We start from the raw sequence: 9,434 nt of genomic DNA on the forward strand, positions 1-9,434 counted from the left end.
GGCAATGCAGATAGGTCCACATACATGGAAGCAGGCCAGATCTTCGGCCTTAGCCAAATGTGGAATTGTTCTGTGACAGAGAGCACTCACAATCAGGAAGGTGGAAGTCGGAAACCAGCTCCATCTTTAAGGCATGGCATTACGCTGCTCTCTGCAGTTCCCCCTTTTTGTTTTAGATACATCAGGCAAGAGTAGATGTCTGATCTCTGATATTAGAAATAAATTGGGACTTTGTACCGATGTTCATTTAGGTGTCATCCACCCAAAGAGCATCAGACCTGTCCGATACCTTTTTCTCAGAGGCAGGACCTGGGGCATCAACCCGCATGCAATCAGATATGCTCTTCTCTGGGTTGAAAGCATTTGACCCTGAGTGCAGTGCTTAGCCTCGAATCCTGAGCGTAACATTTTAGCTTTTTATGGTAGCCAACCATGCTTGGGGAGACTGTCCTGCTTCAATGGCTGGAAAGGCCTGAATGTTCTTGGCTGCATTATACTGTTGTGAGACTCTAATCTTGCATATATACCACAGGCAAACCAAGGAGACCAACACCACAAGGAGAAAAAAAAAACATGATAATCTCCCTAGATGCTGAAAAAGCATTTGACAAAATCCAACATCCATTCATGTTTAAAGTATTGGAGAGATCAGGGATACAAGGCACATATCTAAACATAGTAAAGGCAATATACAGCAAACCTATAGCCAACATCAAACTGAAGAGAGAGAAGCTTAAAGCAATCCCACTGAAATCAGGGACAAGACAATGCTGCCCACTCTCTCCATATCTCTTCAACATAGTGCTGGAAGTCCTTGCTAGAGCAATAAGACAGTTGAACGTGATCAAGGGGATACAAATTGGAAAGGAAGAAGTCAAATTATCACTATTTGCATATGATATGATAGTATACGTGAGTGACCCCAAAAACTCTACCAGGGAACTCCTACAGCTGATAAACACCTTCAGCAAAGTGGCCCGATACAAAATTAACTCAAAAAAATCAGTAGCCCTCCTGTATACAAAAGACAAAAGGGCTGAGAAAGAAATTAGGGAAACAACACCCTTCACAATAGCCACAAATGACATAAGGTACCTCGGAGTAACCCTAACCAAGGAAGTCAAAGACTTGTATGAAAAAAATTTCAAATCTCTGAAGAAAGAATTCGAAGGAGATATGAGAAGATGGAAAGATGTCCCATGCTCATGGCTTGGCAGGATTAACATAGTAAAAATGGCCATCATACCAAAAGCAATCTACAGATTCAATGCAATTACCATCAAATTACTGACACAATTCTTTACAGACCTGCAAAGAAAAATTCTCATCTTCATATGGAATAACAAGAAACCCAGAATTGCTAAAACAATCCTCTATAATAAAAGATCTTCTGGAGGTATCTCCATCCCTGATCTCAAGCTGTACTATAGAGCAACAGTTTTAAAAACTGCATGGTACTGGCATAGAAACAGAATAGTGGATCAATGGAACTGAACAGAAATAAACCCACACACTTATGGACACCTGATCTTTGACAAAGACACCAAAACCAAACAATGGGAAAAACATAGCATCTTCAACAAATGGTGCTGTTCCAACTGGAGGTCTACCTGTAGAAAAATGAAAATAGATCCATACTTATCACCCTGCACAAAACTGAAGTCCAAGTGGATCAAAGACCTCAACATAAAACCAGACACATTAAATCGGCTTGAAAAAAAAAGTGAGGAACACCCTAGAACTCATTGGTACAGGAGAAAGTAATTTCTTTTGTGTTTGTGTATGAGGTTCTACCAATCTCTGTTAGGTACAATTGATTCATAACCTTTGTCAGAGACATGGTTTCTTTGTTAAATTTTTATTTTGTTGACTTTTCCTTTGTTGAGAATGGGTGTTGAAGTTTCCGCCTATAAATGTGTGGGAATTTATATGTATTTTAAATTTTATTAATGTTTCTTTTACATATGTGGTTACCCTGTATTTGGGTCATAGATGTTCAGGACTGTGATGCCTTCCTGGAGGAATTTTTCCCTAATGAGTATAAAGTGTCCTTGCACATCTCTTTTTATTAATTTTGGTTGAAAGTCTACTTTATCTGACAGTAGAATGGCTATTCCTGGCTGCTTCTTGAGTCCATTTGCTTGAAAGTCATCTTCCAGCTCTTTACCCTCAGATAATGTGTACCTTTGTGACTTAGGTGTATTTCTTGTATGCAACAGATTGCTGGGTCTTGTTTATGCCTCTATTCTGTTTGTCTGTGTCTTTTTATTGGAGAATTCAGTCCACTGATGTTGAAGAGTTTAATAACCAGTGGCTGTCATTTACTTTCATTTTGATGTTGACTGTGGTAGTAAGTTTCTGTGCTTATTTGCTTTTTGTTTCATTGTAGGGATGTTAATTATTTTCTGTGTTTTCTTGAAAGTAGCTAGTTTTTTTGGGTTGTATTTTCCTTCTACTGTCTTCAGTAATGATGGAATTTTGTGAAGGTATTGTTGAAATTTGTTTTTGTCATTGAATATCTTGTTTTCTCAGTCTATCTATGAGGACTGAGAGTTTTGCTGGAGATAGTACCCTGGCTGACATCTGTGTTTTCTTAGGGCCTGCACGATATTCTTCCAGGCTTTTCTGGCTTTCATATTCTCTATTGAGAAGTCAGGTGTGATTCTGATGGGTTTGTCATTATCTGTTAATTGGGCTTTTACCTTTGTGGCTTGTAGTATTTTTCTTTGTTCTGTATACTTGCTGTTTTGATTATTATGTGGTGGGGAGACTTTCTTTTCTGGACTAATTTATTGGGCGTTCTGTAGGCCTTCTGTATTCTTATTGGCCTCTCCTTAAAGTCTGGGAAATTTTCTTCAAATATTTTGTTGAAAAAACTCTCTGGGTCTTGGAGGAGGGAATCTTCTTTTTCCTCTATACCTATTATTCTTAGATTCTGCCTTTTTATGTTGTCTTGAATTTCTTGGATGATCTGTGTCAGGAATTTATTATATTTAACATTTTCTTTGAGAAATACATCAATTTATTCCATTGTATCTTCAACACCTGAGATTCTTTCTTCCAACTCTTGAATTCTATTGTTTATGCTTACCTCTGTAGTTACTGTTTTCTTCCCTAAGTTCTTTCTCTCCACAATTTCCTGTATTGGAGTTTTCTTTAATTTCTCAAAGAAAAAGAATGTTTCCCAAATTTGTGTTTCATTCTAGTGAAGGGGGCATGCTAATACTGTATGTATCATTCCGATATTAGCATATGTGATGCTAAAGCAGGCACCACATATTTCTTTCTAATGGTCATTAATAAATTCACATGTTCTTGACTTGTGAGTTTTACATTATCACAGACACCATTATTATTTTTTAAATGCACAGATATTCCTCAGTGAATTATTTTCTGTGAAAATGCTCTCTAACCAGGGCAAATATTTGAACAAAAAGTGTTTAATTGGGACATTGCTAATATTTTTACACAGACCATCCAGGATGTCACGTCAGCAAATAGTCATCTTGTTGTAGTCCACCAAAACTGAGAGCTTTTCACACAGAACCACAAATCGTATGCAGAGAGAGGGGGACTTAAAGACTCAGAGAGAGAAAGAGCTAGAGAGACAGTTTCAGAAATAGACCAATACCAACAGAAATAAAGATTTTAAGTGACAGAGACTGAGACTGAGACACCACTCTCTCTGGTCACTTTCATTGGCATCTGTACTTCAATGGACAAAAAATTACAATATAAATCAAAAAAGGAATTGTATATTTTAATATTTTTATTAATATTACACTTTATTTATTTTTATCCCTCCATAACACCAGTCCACTCCCAATGCCACCTTCCCTCTCCCTTCTCCATGCATGCCCATTCCCAAATCCACTGTTAGAATAGGGCTTCCTGTCCTTACTTCTGATCCTAGTCTATCATGTCACATCAAGAGTGGTTGCATATGTTTCTCTGTGGCCTGGTATGGCTGCACCCATATCAGGTGATCTAAGAGCAGGCCAATCAGTTCATGTCAGGGGCAGTCCCTGTTCCCATTATGATGGAACCCCCTTGGATACTGAATTGCCATGGGCTATATCTGTGCAGGGTTTCTAGATTATCTCCATGCATGATACTTGTTTCTAGTATGAGTCTCAGGAAAGACTCCTGTGCTCAGACTTTTGGTTCTGTTGCTGTCCTTGTGGAGCTACTGTCCTTTCCAGATCTTCCTATTCCCAATTCTTTCATTAGGTTCCATGCACTCTGCCCAACAGTTGGCCATAAGTCTCAGTATCTGCTTTGATAATCTGCAGGGCAGAGTCTTTCAGAGGACCTCTGTGGTAGGCTCCTAACGTGTTCCTGTCTTCTCCTTCTTCTGATGACCATTCTCTATGCCTTTCAGGATTGAGCATTTTAGCCAGAGTCCTCCCTCTTGATTACTTTCTTTAGGTGTACAGCTTCCAGTAGGTTTTTCCTATATTAAATGTCTATATGAGTGAGTATATACTAAGTCTGTCTTTCTGCTTTTGGGATAGCTCACTCAGTATGATCCTTTCCAGTTCCCACCATTTACCTGCAAATTCCATGATTTCCTTGTTTGTTTTTTGTTGTTGTTTTGTTTTTTATTGCTGAGTAATGTTCCATTGTGTAGATTTACCACAATTTCTGTAACTATTTTTCAGTTGTGGGGAATCTGGGTTATTTTCAGGTTCTGGCTATTACAAATACAACATGGTTGAGCAAATGTCCTTATGGTGTACTAGAGTCTCTTTTGGATATATACCTAGGAGTGACATAACTGGATCTTGAAAAAGCACTCTTACTAGTTGTCTGAGAAAGCATCAGATTGATTTCCACAGTGGTTGTAAAAGTTTACGTCCCCACCCGCACTTGAGGAGGTTCCCCTTTGTCTACAGCCTCTCCAGTACATGTTGTCACTTGAGTTTTTGATCTCTGCAGTGGAATATTGAATGGCAAAGAAGCACTTAAAGAAATGTGCAATGTAATTAGCCATCAGGGAAATGCAAGTTAAAAGGACCCTGATATTTCATCTTCATTATCAAAATGGCTAAAATCAAGAATTCAAATACAACACATGCTGAAAAAGAACTCATTATATAGCAGAGAATCATTATGTAGCCATGAACTAGTGCTTACCAAACTACCTCAGACCCTATGTAGTAATGTGACACATCTGAGCAAGCAGTCCTGACACTAACAATACATTTAGAGGGTTTGTCTGTAGTACCACAGCAGGAAACACACCTACTCTTTTGTCCTAGGTGTATAACATGAACACATCCTGTTTTATAGGATGAACCTTAGAGCAGATGATAAATGTAAAAGGAATAACTCAAAATTGCTGGACATAAGACTTGTCAGAGATCTGATAAATGTTGCATTTCAACATATGCAAGCTTCTTATGATAGAGTCCAACCTTTTTGAGGCACAGAAAAACAAATTAATTCAGTTTTTATAGGTACAATCTATAATTTTTCCATTTAAAACAAAAGTTAGCCTAATTGTTGATACTTTAACAGTATTTACTGATGGTTCATTATCTGGTGATGCTTTTTATGTTTATAAAAGAAAAACAATATACTTTTAAGTGTCTAACACATCTGCGCAAATAGCAGAGTTATCTGCATTATTAGCTGTGTTTCAAAGTTTTAATAAGCAGTGTTTGAACATTTTTACAGGTAGTGCATATATATCTCAGTTTTTGCCTAGGTTACAGAGTTCAGGTCAAGTTCAGACATCACTTGCTGAAATTTCAGTTTTACAAATTCAAAATTTGATACAAAAAAAACCTTTCCCTTTTTTATAGACCATTTGAGGGCTCATTCTAATTTGCCAGGACCCCTGTCTAAAGGAAATGAATTGGCAGATAAAGTCACCAAAGTTGATTGTTCACAGTTAAAAAGAGCCCAGGATGCTCCTGATATGCATTTCTTAATAGTCAAACCTTGAGACTTAAATATGGATTGACTAAGGAACAGGCCCCTAGTATAATCAAGGATTGCAGTATTGTCCTCAGTTTCAGCCTATTCCTCATTTGGAAGTGAATCGTAAAGGACTGATTCCAAACCAGATTTGGCAAAAGGATCTTAATCATATTCCTGAATTTAAACAATTAAAATATATACATTTTTCATAGATTCATACTATGGATTTAATTTTGCCATTCCTCAACCAGGAATAGCTGCAACGTATGTTATTGCTCCTTGATTACAAACTTTTAATGATCTAGGAGTTCCTAAGCAATTTAAAACTGACAATTGAACAGGATATACTAGCAAAACATTTAAAAGGTTTTTTAAACAGTTTCTTTCTCATATAACTAAAATACCTTACAACCCTCAAGGACAAGCATGCCCAATAAACAATTGAGATTTATTTCCAAAGGAAAAAAAAAAAACAACAAAGAAGTGGAAGCTACTCCCCTGGAAAAATAAGAATCATCTTAATCATGCTCATTTCATTTGGAATTTTTAAAATTTGAATAAGCATCGTAAATCTGCAGTACATAGATTTTGGCATACAAAAACCAAGAAAACTTTTGCTAAAGTAAAACGGAGGGATCCTTTAAGAATTCAATGGCATTGACCAAAACCTGTACTCATATGGAGATGAGGATCTGTGGTTTTTTTTTGTTTTTTTGTTTTTTTTTTTTGTTTTTTTTTTGTTTTTTTTTTTTTTTGCAGGATATTGATGCAGTTCGATGGTTACTGGAATGTCTGGTGAGACAAGTGGATGAGGAGCTTTCTCCTAACAATGATAATAATGTTAAAGAAGACCCCTCTGGTCAAGATGACTGTTTATTGCATGTACATTACTAATCTTCATCTAATACATTGATTTTCCTGAGATGATGCAGATGTCCTTGTTTATATCATCGACCCTTGGCTGATGTTTTCCTGCTTTTGAAAGAACACAAGTAAAACTGACTCTCAAAATGCCAGGAATAGGAAGAGGTCATCCTCTTTGCTGTACCAGAGGGAATATTCATCAGGACTGCTTACCAGTCACCTCTCTCCAGGTCATAGGTCAGAATGCATACTACTCTAAAGTTGGGGTGGCAGCTCATGCCTCCCTTTGCAGCCAGGTAAAGTGGAATATTGGAGGGATATTATTTCCCCTTCCTACTGGAGTTAAGAATGACAGTCTTATATCTCCAATGAGTTCCCCACCCTGAGAAAAAGGGGATCAATGCACTTGTCCTTAACTGATGGTTACTTGGACAAGATACATAGTAGAAATGCCAACCATCTACTTCTGGGATAGTGACCCTACATTTATAGTCATGGATTGAACTGTTCTATCGTTAAGGGTATTAAGAACTTGGCTTCATGTAAAGACAGTCAAAATTCCTTTGTTTTAGAAAAAGCAGTTAGTGGTGGACTTGGGAGGACTTCAAATAAAAATTAGCAAAGCTATATATGGAAATTGGGTGCTTCATTGGGATATACAGGCATTCTCTCTGGGAATTCAAGTAGATTTGCTACATTCATCAAGTATACTTCCATTTTGGCATGTGTTAATCCTCCTTATTTACTGCTATTTGGAAACACTGTATTAAGACATTTTAACAACGATACCTATTCAATTGAATGCATGTATTACAATCTCACTAATTGTGTTAGTGCTGATAATAATGCTCATTCGTATTAATTGTTAAGCAACCTGTTTTTGTTATGATTCCTGTAAGGGTATCTGGTCATGATATTATGAAACAGAATTTAATTGGACTCAGGTTCAGAATCTCCTTTCTGATATTTGGTTTAGCAAAAATTTATCATTGGAGAGGAGAAATAAGATCCATGACCTGGACTTCGCCAAGAAACCTAGGATAGAATTGTCCAATACAGCCTGAAATATATTAAGGAGCCTCAGGAGGTGCTTTCTGACCTTTGACTCTGTGCTTAAGACACTTGCTGGCTTGGTGGGTATGGGTTTGTGGGCCTTTGCCTGTATGGGTTTGTGGGCCTTTGCCTGTCTTCATTTTGTTATAGATTCTTCCTCAACAACTTCAATGCATGCAAGTGCTGTTGTATGAATTTAAATTAAAGATCTCAAACAACCCCATTTGATATGGAGCTAAGTCAATGATGTGTAAGAGTAAATTTGTGTTTTTTCAAACTAAGTCAAAGGCTTGTAAAAACTGCATCCAAGGGCTTTATGACAAGTGAGAAAAAAATGCATATTTCACCAACCAAAGACAGGCTCTCCATAAAACAAAGGAGGAGGATCTGAAGGAGTCTGGTAATTGGAATTCTGCCTCCTGGCCTTGCCAGATTCTGGTTTAATCTAAATTACATGTCTTTGAGACTGTCCATGGCAGTCTCTTCAAGTGGGCTGTTCTGAGCCTGAGAAGTAGATAGCAAGCTCCCTGCAACCTTGAGAACCAGACAGAAAAAAAATTGTGTAATCTTGAGTAAATTCCTGAATTCCTTGTCATGAGGCACTGATGTGTTACTTCTGTTAAAAAAAATTACTGGTACCCTTTCCTTTATAAGTGATGTTTGCATGTTCAGTAAACTGAAACATGAACAGGAATCTGTCTTGTATCCATTCTTCCAGTCTCTGTCCCACCATTTACACTCCCTCTTTCAGGTGGACCCTGTTATTCTAGACTGCAGGAATGTAAGGTTAAGTTCTCTTCCCTGCTTTTAAGGACTCAATCCACCAGGGAACCCCAGACCATGCCAGCCTATTATATCAGTAAGAATGTGAAGGTATGCTTAGTCCGTTTGTCACCAACCACTCAGTTCAAAGCCAAAGCTAGGAAATTTCAGATCCAAGACAATACTAGGAAACCATTTTGTCATTTAGTACAGTCCCCTTAATCATACATCACTTTGAGCCTTCCCTAGTTAGGAAGCTGTCCAATTAAATAAATATTAAAGTTTAATTTTCTACCTGAGATTATCACAGAGGTAAACAGAAGTAAGGTGAGGGATCTGGATAAATGGATGAGGATAAAAGCTTGTCAGGTTTCACAAGAAAGAGTTCAGTGTTCACAGAATTGGAGATACTGGACACTGAGGAAAGTTTGTTTACCCACCTCCATGGAAACATCAAGATTCTCTTTGGCACTGATTGGTTGAGAGGCAGAATGATGTGATAAAACAGGTAAAAGCCAGTAAGAGTTTCAGTAGCCAGTTATTGAAAGGGCCAAGTGGACAGCATGCTTGAGAGAAAGGCTGAGATGCCCTACATGCCTCAATCTGGGAAGCTGATCAAATGCAACTCGGAGATGACAGTTACTTTGTCCAAGACTCTTAGTTCAGGAAAAGTGTCACATAATTCTATCAAGTGGTCACTAATAAAGTCACGCGTCCTTGACATGTGAGTTTCCCATTGTCACAGATTTCATTACTATTAGTGAAATAAACAAATATGTCATCAGTCAGTAAACTACTTACTGTGAAAAAGTTACCTGACCAAGGCAAAT

The 9,434-nt window shown here is 37.6% G+C and overlaps 1 non-coding gene across 1 annotated transcript; it reads right to left on the reverse strand.

The window, feature by feature from the left end:
- Positions 1 to 3,166: 3,166 nt before the first annotated feature.
- LOC132651671 (U6 spliceosomal RNA) lies at positions 3,167 to 3,273 on the reverse strand. The gene has a single exon (XR_009589254.1). It is a non-coding gene; the product is annotated as a U6 spliceosomal RNA (small nuclear RNA).
- Between the last annotated feature and the right edge of the window lie 6,161 nt (positions 3,274 to 9,434).

This window comes from Meriones unguiculatus (genome assembly GCF_030254825.1).
Source record: "Meriones unguiculatus strain TT.TT164.6M chromosome Y unlocalized genomic scaffold, Bangor_MerUng_6.1 ChrY_unordered_Scaffold_23, whole genome shotgun sequence".
NCBI classification, from domain to species: Eukaryota; Metazoa; Chordata; class Mammalia; order Rodentia; family Muridae; genus Meriones; species Meriones unguiculatus.